Genomic DNA, 7,983 nt, shown 5'->3' on the forward strand with positions numbered 1-7,983 from the left:
TCAATCAAGAGAAACCTAATTTCATAAAATCATATTGATACTTTATTCAAAAGTATCTGTAAATCATAATTTCTTCAATTCATAATGCATGCATCAAAGCTTGATTTCATATCAAAATTACTTGTATAGTGTTTTATTATAAACATATCATTTTGATCAATACATAACAACATCAATAATGATGAATAATATTGATATCAATTAAACCCAAACAAAATCATGAAAACCCTATAATTTGGGTAACAATCATAAAAGAGAATTTGAGGTTTCTTTTGGACTCAATGGATAAAGAGGAACCTATTGATGAATTTTTCACATACCTTGATGAAACCCTAGCTTTGATCTTCAATGGAAAGTTGGAACTTGAAGAATCCTTGAATCACCTTGAGAGAAGACATGGACAAGAAGATTTTATCTATATTTAAATTTCAAATTATATACCTAAGACAAGAACAAATTCATTTTATTTTTTAAATTTCACGAAAGGAAGATTTCACTCTTGGTGATAAAGCCTTCTTGATTTGTAATTAGGAATATAGATCAAAAAAAGAGTTATCCTCAATGAGAATGAATGAGGAGGGTTTGAGAAGTAATGTTCGTTATAGGTTATAAAAAAGTCCTAAACCAACGTAGTTCTCATGACCCAAGCCTAGGGCCTAGACGTGACATGGCGAATGAGGAACTCGAAAGTACCTTAAACAAGCTTCTTAGCATTCTTTTAGCCTTTTATAGGTAATGACAATAAATGAACAAGAGGAAATCATAATAGTAAATCTTGAACATACATATGTCCAACAATACCTCTAACCTTTAGATTTAACGGGGCTAAGACAAGTCCCTTGCTCACCATCAATCATAATATAAGAAATGCCATAGTAAAATATCTCAATATATCATAAGCTAGAAATATAAAAGAGTATTGTTCCCGAAACATGGAAACTCACCAAAAGTAGTCTTCAAATAAAATCTCAACTAGCAACGTGGAGGATAATGAGGAGAAGAACAGGTTCATCATGTAGGCAAAAGAGTATGCATTAGTACTTTGAATGTACTAAGTATGTAAGCATGCATGACCATTGAGAAAACATTAAAATATTTATGTAATATGAAACATAATGCAATGCATGCATAATCAATCATAAAGATATCCTTTAAAATATACATTTGTGGGAAGATGACCATAACCGACATCTAAGACCATGCGAGCTATTACATGGAATCAAACATAACCCTCTACGTTGGCCGGGGAGACTACTTGCCGGGATAGAACTCCGTCAACTTTATTCATTTCTTTAACTTTAACTTTAAGGGCTTTCATGAATCCATTAGCCTAAGCCTACAAGGGCTCTGATGTTGGCATATAGTTAATAATACAAGGGGTTGTGACTAGGATTTCCTTACCGAATCCCACCTCAATGCTCCATTCGGTGCTAAGTAAATCCTACGAAATAGTTTAATACTTCAAAATATTTATAGCATATAACTTGAGAATTTAAAACATCATATTCGGTGGAATAGCTCATTAAAACATTTGGTTATTCAAATATGCAAGAATTGTCCTTATTGCATAGAGAATTCATCATACATATCATTTCATCATTCTTCTATTTCATAAGACTCCCTTTTTATTATAGACATTGCATTCATAAATATTCATTTGGAGTCAAAGCTTTCAAGTCAAACTTCATTAAAAATATAGTAAAACTAGGTGGGTTCAAATCACTTCAACTTGCAAACATGTATTTAAGTAAATATGTATAAATACTTTGAAATACATTAATTAAAAATTATATTTTAAACAACCCATCATGAATTTCAAGGACCTTTAAAGAGATAAATAGAGAAACTACTTGCAAACCATCAATTCATACATATGAAATAATGGTTCATAAAAATAGACCAATAATCATTAGTTTAACCATGATTCATGCTATTAAGTAAAAATAAGAATTATCCATAAAAAAATATTACTTGAAATCAAGAGATTTAATTGAAAGAGTTTTTGGACTACATGGGTGGAAGAAGCCATGGATAAACACCCACATAACTTAGAGTAAAGCTTAAAGAAAATAAACATAACTTATCATATAATTAAAATACTTTAGGCATGAGAGTGGAAGAAATACTCTCGTTGAAGCCTTACATATCTAAAATCCAAAGCGTTACTCAGAATCGAAGGACTTAATGAACACTCTTGAATCCTAGCCTTTTCTCCTTGTTGGAGCATTTTGTGTACTACCCGAAGTATATGAATCACCGGAATAGTATTTCTACACTACTAAGAACTAAAACTATATTTTGAGAATGAGTAAAGGAGTATATAGAGAGAAGAGTTATTTGAGAAAGCTTGATGAACAAAATGATAAAATAAGGTGGGTATTTATAGGTGTGGAGGAGGGACCTAACAGTACATACCAACTATTGGATCGAATGTCACACCGACAAACTAATAATGTGGATGTGGATTCAATGAGAGAACTATTGTTGACCGATTACTTGTGAATGAATTTAATTTCATGTGTGATGATTATTGTAATTATAATTTATGCAACTGTAAGTGACCATGTCCATCCTGTATAATAATTGATGTGAAAAGATCAAAAGTTCAAATATTATATGTGTTACCATAATGTGGTGGTGTTATTTGTGTTATTATATGATGGTGGTGTGATGTGTCGCATATTTACAATATTTTTGACCCTCAAAATGATGAATTAGTGTGCGTTGCAAGCATTTTTTGTAGATATGATGCGTGTTTTATTTATGTTGCAGGAAAACTAAGTCGCGCATAAGTTTTGATAATTCTATGGATCTGAGTACTGTTTGGCTGAGGACTGAGGAATATGAGCCCCACCACGGACTGTAGTGCCTTACATGGGCCGTGGTAACTGTTGTAATGTTGATGAGAAGAGAAAGCTGCTGATGAAATTTTGATAAAGTAAATCTTCACGGAATTCATTACGGACCGTAATACCTTGCACGGGTCATGGTGGCTACCATAATATTGAGGCTGTAAAGAGGCGAATATTGTAAATTTTACCAAGTGTAACCCCACCAAACTCATTATGGCCCGTAGATCCCACTACAGACCATAGTAATTGCACGTAAATGTTGATGAAAGAAAGTAAAAAATTATCAAAGGCTATGACCACATAATCTAGTACGAATCATAGTCATCACCACGATGCGTGATGGGTGCCCATGAAGAGATGAAAGCTACACAACAGGAGCCAAGGTAAACACCACAGAATAGGACCACGGACCGTGAAGTTTAGTACGGTCTGTGGTGTGTGAGCGTGAAGAGTGCCGATTTCAGTTTTTCTAGTTGGTTTTATATTTCTATAAATACTCGAATTTATTTTATTTTTAGGGTTTAGCTTTTTTACTAGTTTTTGAGTACATTGTGAACATTGTGAATCTACACTTCGTGACTTTTGGAGATTGATTCTTGGAATATCCTTTCGGTTTTCATCCTTGATCCGTGATTCATGTGATTGATCCAATATTGACTTCTTCATCTGCGTAGGTACTAATTCATGAACTCTTCACAAATTCTTATTCTTTTACTTATAAGTATGAGTAGCTAAACCCACAATTAGGGTTGTGGGAACCATGACGAACTAACTAGAATAGGCAAAAATATGATTGATATTCGGGATTTATTTTTGCATATATTTTAATTTCTTCATTCAAAAGTCTTTCTTAGTAAGTGCACACATTAAAAACTTGCCCGTATTCATTGCTTTCCCGGGAGGGAGGTAGTGATTAGAAAAAGACTTCACAACAGAAATTCGAAGAGTCTAGCTTCGAAAGATAGGATAAACTTCATCTAAGTTACTTGAGACCTGGAGGAGATAGTATTATGACATATAGGGTGAGGGTTAGTAAAATATACATTCTAAGACCGGAAGGAGATGAATGAGATACATCTAAGAAGGATCGGTAGGTGAATTAGATATTATCTAACTCGCTAGATTTTGCATGCAATACATTAAATGATATCATGAATATGATTAGCCTATTAAATTACAAGTCATAGAGAACACAATCCTAGTCTAGTCTTCATAGTGTTTATAACCTAAATCTTATATACTTTTGTTTGCATTGTTACTTTTTCTAAACTAAAACCAAAACCCCCACTTTTACTTTATGCAAGTTTATTTTTGGAAAGTAGTAATTACAACTGAATAGTGATAGCTAATAGAACTTGTTTCAATCTATTCCTTGTGGGCTTGACCCCGACTTTTAGTTGGGTAAAATATACTACTAACGATCGTCTATATCTCTTTCAAGAGGTGTAAAATGGCACCGTTGCCGGGGAGTACGGTTTTTGAAATATTATGTTAGTTGCTACTTCAGTTTGTAGTTCTATTTCCTAATTTTTCTTTTGGTTTCTTATTTTTGTTTTTGTAGGAAACAGATAGTGCATGCCAACCACCCAAAAAAAGAGTGAACCACTACTTTCATATGATTCTAAACTACAAAGGTCAATTTGGAAGATGAATGCACAAGAGATTGCGCTAAGGTTGAGAGAGCTAGCTAAAAATCAAGCCAAGGATGGTGTTGACAACAGGGATGACCTCAATGGAGCTTTGCATGACAAAGATCAGAGACTTGTGAACTTTTCTCTGGCTGATGATGATGCTGACACAAATGTTGTAGAGGCTACTAGAGCTATTCCTCCCACCACTACCTCGAGGTGTGAAGTTCACTATTACTAGTACAATGTTGCAATTACTAAATTTGAAGGGACTATTTAGTGGAACAACTAGTGATGATGCCAACCAATACTTGATAAACTTTATCACCACTTGCAGGTCATCTGAAATCCCTGGGGTTAGCCAGTAAGCCATAAGACTGCATTTATTTTCATTGTCTCTATCTGGGGAGGCAATGAAATGGCTGAATGAACTTTCTCATGACTCTATCACAACTTGGAGGGAGTTGAGAGAGGCACTTCTGGAAAGGTTCTTCCCATTATCCAAGAAGCTATAGATCAACGATGAGATTAATGCTCATAAGAAGCGATCTAATGAAGTAGTGCATGAGACTTAGAAAAGATTCATATAGAAGATAAAGTATTGTCCAAATCACAATTTGACTGACAAGCACTTGAAAGAGATATTCTACAGGTCTTGCAATTTGTGACCAAACCAGTGATAGATGCGGCTTATGGGGGATCCTTTATGGCTAGGATATTTAAGGAAGCCACAATAATTCTTGATCAGCTCATAAAGAACAATAGGGCTTGGTATACCAGAGATGTAGATTGTTCAGGATTCACATTTGAGATGTCACCAGAACAAAAGTGAAAATAGGAAGAGCATGATCAAGAAATGGCTCACATGAGAATGCAGATGGACTTATTGACCAAGCGCCTGTTAGATAGAGAATTAGAGAAGGTGAAAGTTGTGGATACTGGAAGTCAATATGATGAGCCAAACTTTAACTATTAGGAGGAATACAAGTTTTAAATAGCTAGGAGGTTTACGGACATACAACTTTGGGAACCAAGGTCGGACTTTCAAAGAGAAAACTACTATTACCAAACTAAAAATTGTGATCAAAGAGGGTGGCATAACAAAGACAACTTCAAAAATGATAGAAATGGGGTGTATGTGCCACCTATAAATCAAGAGAGAGTCGGTAATAATAATGGTGGCTCTAAGATGGAAGAGATGATGGAAAAGGTCCTATAAAAATTTAAGGCAACTGAGTTTGGAGTCAAAGATATGCAAGGTGACATGTCTAATATCAGCCAGTTGGTGGATTCACACTCTACCGCTTCAGATAGGCCAGTTGTCAGCAACACTTAATCAAAGGAAGAATGGTACTTTACCTAGTGACACGGTGCAAAATCCTAGGAAAGATGGGAAATGCATGACAGTGACAACGAGGAGTGGTAAGGTACTTTCTGACACTATTATTGTAGGCACTGAACAAACTAAGAATGAAACTTTTGAGACTGATGGGCAGGCCAAGCATTAGGAAGATAGGGCAATTTTTTCGATGAAGATGATGAGGGTGATAAGATAGTAATGCAGTAGAAAAAGATCGAAGAGAATAGTGGTACTTAACAAAGAGAAGTAGAGAGATCTCAACCTTTGCGGCCTGTTCGTAAGACACCACCTCCATTCCCACATAGATTGAAGAAAAAAGCCAAGGATGACAAGTTTCTAAAATTTATTTTAATGCTTAAGGAAATATCATTCAATATCCCCTTAGTAGAAGCACTTGAGCAAATGCCAGGTTATGCCAAATTCATGAAGGATTTGGTTACAAAGAAGAGAACGGTTTGTTTTGAGCTAGCCGATAACTTACATCACTGTAGTCCCATTTCTACAAGGTTATTTATGGAAAATAAAAAAGATCCGGGAGCATTCACCATACCTTGTACCATTGGTGCTTTTGATTTTGCAAGGGCTCTATATAACTTAGGCGCTAGCATAAATTTAATATCGCTAGCCATCTATATACAGTTGGGCTTGGGAGCCCCCAAATCGACGTCTATATGGCTGTTGATGGTGGATAGGTCTGTGAAATGCCCAGCTGGAATTTTGTGTGATGTGTTGGTGCAAGTGGGCAGGTTCATTTTTTCTGCTGATTTTGTCATATTAGATTGCCAAGTTAATTTTGAGGTTCCTATTATCCTGGAGAGACCATTTTTGGTGATTGGCAGAGCATTGGTAGATGTGGAACATGGAGAACTCATATTTAGACACAACAATGAAGAGGTCAATTTCAATGTATGTGCCTTTATAAAGCAACCAATGGATATGACCGTAATGTCTGTGCTTGATATTAAGGTAGAGAGTGTTGTTGATGTGACCATTGAGAAAAGGCTTGCTGTTGAGCCTTTAGCAGTAGTAATCATTAATTTTGATGGTGATGGTATTGAGGGGTACGATGAATTTGTAAATGCTTTGCAAGGTATGAGTTCATACTCATATGCTCCCAAAAAGCTTGACCTTGACTTAAAGAACATGTCGACTTCACCTGCTAAACCATCCATAGAGGAGCCACTTATACGTGAGCTCAAAGAATTGCCAATCCATTTGAAGTACGTATTTATTGGTGAACATAACACTTTGCTAATCATTATTGCTACAGATTTGAGTGACGAATAGGTTACAACACTGGTGTAGGTATTACAGAGGTATAAGAAAGCTATTGGGTGGACTATTGCTGATATCATAGGTATTCTTTCTGGCATTTGCACTCATAAAATTCAGTTGGAGGAGGATTGTATTTCCAACATTAAACACCAGAGGATATTAAACACACATATGCAAGAGGTAGTAAAGAAAGAAATCATTAAGTGGTTAGATGAAGGTGTGGTCTATCCTATATTCGACAGCAACTGGGTGAGTCCTGTTCAATGTGTCCCTAATAAAGAAGGTATGACAGTTGTCGTGAATGATAAGAATGAGCTAGTCCCATTTAGGCCAGTCATTGGATGACGAGTCTGCATGGACTACAGAAAGCTTAACAAATAGACTTTGAAGGATCATTTTCCAATGTCCTTAATGGACCAAATATTAGATAGGTTGGTAGGTAGAGGTTGGTACTATTTTCTTGATGGGTACTCTGGCTACAACCATATCTCTATAGCACAAGAGGACCAGGAGAAGACCACCTTCACATGTTCGTATGACACTTTTGCATTCAAGCGCATGCCATTTGGACTATGTAATGCTCCTGCCACATTCCAGCACTGCATGATGTCTATATTCTCTAACATGATGGAGGACACTATTGAGGTATTTATAGATGATTTTTCAGTGGTAGATGATATTTTTACTGATTTTTTGTTAAATCTTAGTAGGGCTTTGCAAAGATGTGAAGAGGCTCACCTAGTTTTAAACTGGGAAAATGCCATTTCATGGTCAAAGAGGGTATTGTGCTAGGTCACAAGATTTTTGAAAAAGGGTTGGAGGTCGATAAGGCAAAGATAGAAGTGATTGAGAAATTTTCTCCTCCTAT

This window comes from Solanum dulcamara, chromosome 5 (genome assembly GCF_947179165.1).
Source record: "Solanum dulcamara chromosome 5, daSolDulc1.2, whole genome shotgun sequence".
NCBI classification, from domain to species: Eukaryota; Viridiplantae; Streptophyta; class Magnoliopsida; order Solanales; family Solanaceae; genus Solanum; species Solanum dulcamara.